Genomic DNA, 3,219 nt, shown 5'->3' with positions numbered 1-3,219 from the left:
AAAAAAAAATCCTAATCCTCAAGGTAATCATATTTGAAGTTAGGGCTCTGAGAAGTGAATTGGTCATGAGAGCGCTCCACTCATAAAGACACTTAGGTCCCTGCTAACTCCAGCGAGTACTAGGTCACGTGGTACTCCAGAGTTTGCTAACCTCTCTTGTGTGAGTTGGAAGCCAAGAATGGTCTCTTGAAAGATGCTGGCTGTGCCAGTGTCTTGATGATGGGCTTCCCGGCTTTTAGAACAGTGACAAATGATTACTTGTTTGTTTTCCAGTTCATAGTATCTGATGATGAAACAGAGAAGATCTAACAAGTGAAGATAAACACCCCAATTTTCAAAGTTAAACGTGAGTGTGGTAGCTCCTGCTGCCTGGATTGCTGCCAGGGAGAGCTGTAAGGTCCTGTCTCGTTTGACATGTTTAGCAGCAGGGATGTGCTGGGGTGTGGGGTGTGGTCTGTCTTGTGAGCAGACAAGGAGAAGATAGAGTATTGGGAGCACGTTTAAACGATAAAAATGCTGGCTAAAGTCAGTGTGCTTTTTTATTATTCATGCCTATGAATAACTCTAAATAAGAACTAATTATTTGTTCCAAGTGGTTTAGGTGTTGCAGTGTAAGGGAGTTTTAGACCAATTTAGCAGTGTGCTAGGCTCAGCTACCTGTCCTAGTACATCAATAATAACCAGCCATGGTAAGAAGCAGCACATGGCTGCGCTGGGAAGATGAATGCAGAGATCCAGTGATTGCCATGACATGAGCTTTCCCTTTAAATAAAGAACTGAGGCAAGGGGAAACTGCTGAGGGGGTTGATCAAGGTGTGTTCCGGCTGATGGTCTTCTTGGCACTTACCAGATCATTGGAAGCTCAATGCTGTCTCTGCTAGGGGTCACTCTGGTTCCCCACAAGGTGATGCTCCTGCTCCAGGATGTGGATTCTTCAGCCCAGAGGCTGTTCTCAGCTTGGAGGTGGTTAGTCCTGAAGGATTTCTGTTCCTGGAACCCAAGGGGTCTGCAGATTTAGAACAGACCTACCTTTGTGCCATCTGCTTTGACTGGGGAAGATGGGTTAGGTTGATTGATAGTCTTTGGTGGTTGTCATGGCAATGCAATAAGGCAGGAGTCTGACTCCCAGAACAACAGACATAGGTATCAAGCTTTCAGCTTGCCTTTCTTTTATTTTTAAATAAAACTTGTGTGTGTGTGTGTGTGTGTGTGTGTGTGTGTGTGTGTGTGTGTGTTTCAGGCTGGCCTTAAACTTGCTATGTACCCAAGGATAAACCTGAATTTCTGATCCTGCTGCCTTTACCTCTCAAGTGCTGGGATTACAGATGTGTTTTATCACATCTGGTTCTGTGGTGCTAAGGCTCAAACCCTGAGCCTTGTGCATGCTAGGCAGATACTACCAGTTGAGCTCTCTCCAAGAGCTCCGTTATGCTGCTTTTTCCTTACCTCTGGGGCTTAAGGGAGGAGTCAGTGCTTTTCAGTAAAGTGGCTTCTAAGTATGTGTTACAAGAGAGCTCTTTTTGTTTAATTTTTGTTAAATTTGTTTAATGTATTGAGCACACATAAAACTTATTATCCTAACCATTTTTATATGTCCAGCTCAGCGATGTTAAATACATCAGTGAGGACTTTAAATCCTATTTATATTGCCTATTTTCTTCAGTTTTATATAAACGATTAAGGCAATCCCCAAAAGAGAGGTAGTGTATGGACCCATTGGAACAAGACATCTCTAGCAGTGAAGTTCTTAGAAGTAATAGAATGGCAGTCACCAAGAGCTGGGGACTGCAGAAATGCTTCTATGGCTTCAGCTTTGCAAAGTGAAAAAAGCCTCTGGAGGTAGTTTTGAAACTGTATGAATATATTTAATACTGGGTAGCACATGTCAAAATGATGAACTTAAACCATTTAATTATTTTATGTCTATGGTGTTTTGTCTGCATGGATGTCGGTGCAGGCCAGAAGAGGATGTTGACTATCCTGGAACTAGAGTTACAGAGGGTTATGAGCCATCATGTGGGTGCTGGGAATCAAACCCAGGCCCTCTACAAGAGAAACAACTCTCTTTATTACTGAGCCATCTCTCCAGAACCAACTCATATACTACCCCCCCTCGTGTGTGTGTGTGTGTGTGTGTGTGTGTGTGTGTACCACTGCACTCCTTTAACTGGAGAGGGCACGTTACAGGGATTACGTCTCTCCTTTTGTCATGTCCCAGGTGGAACCCAGGTCTGCAAGCTTAGAGCTACTGCCTTTACTCACAACCATCTCTGGCCCTGTGGCCTGTGATTCCTCTTCAGTCCTTTAATACCTAAATCCACATCCGGGACCATGGTTATTCATATTTGGCTCAAGAATAAACTATTACTTCCTTTTAAGTGAGAGCTGCATTTAACACTTAGTGGTAATATAGCCTTTATTATGCCAAGACCCAAGATGTCTTTTTGATTCTCCTCTGAAAACACATTGTGGCTGGAGAGATGGCTCAGGAGTTATGAGTGCTTGCTGCTCTTTCAGAGGACCCAGGTTTGGTTCCCAGCGCTTAAGTTGGGCAGCTGATGACTGCCTCTAACTCCAGCTCCAGTGAATCTAATACCTTCATTTGGCTTCTGGCACCAGTATTCACATGCACACATACTCAAACACAGATATAGACACATACAAGCACACACATAGACACACACACACACACACACACACACACACACTGAAAATTTAAATGCTTAAAAAAAGTGTTCAAACCATCGCCAAATCTCCATGGGTTTACCTGGCAAATCTAGACAGTGACAACTTCTTACTGTTGTGACATGCACTGTTGTCGCCCTGGTCTACTTGATGGTATTGCACCTACAGATTGTCAGTTTTTCTTCTCCTGTCTCTCACCACAGTCTGTTCCAGGGCTGACAAACTACCCTTCCCTGGTGACCAAGCTGGGCCACTGGCTACTTTTGTATGTCCTAAGTGCTAAGAATTTTTCTTTATTTTGACATTTGAGGTGTGTGTGTGTGTGTGTGTGTGTGTGTGTGTGTGTGTGTATGTGTATACACATGTGTATGTGACTGCATGTGTATATGGGTATGGCTGTGTGTGTTCTGAGGTCAGTGTCGGGATGCCTGGTGTCTCCTAAAATCACTTGCTGTCCAATTTGTTTTGTTTTCTCCCTCCCCTCTCCCCTCTCCTCCCCTCTCCCCTCCTCTCCTCCCCTCTCCTCCCCTCTCC

Source organism: Grammomys surdaster, unplaced genomic scaffold (assembly GCF_004785775.1).
Source record: "Grammomys surdaster isolate TR1022 unplaced genomic scaffold, NIH_TR_1.0 279, whole genome shotgun sequence".
Classification (NCBI taxonomy): Eukaryota; Metazoa; Chordata; class Mammalia; order Rodentia; family Muridae; genus Grammomys; species Grammomys surdaster.
Note: the sequence above shows the minus strand (reverse complement) of the source record.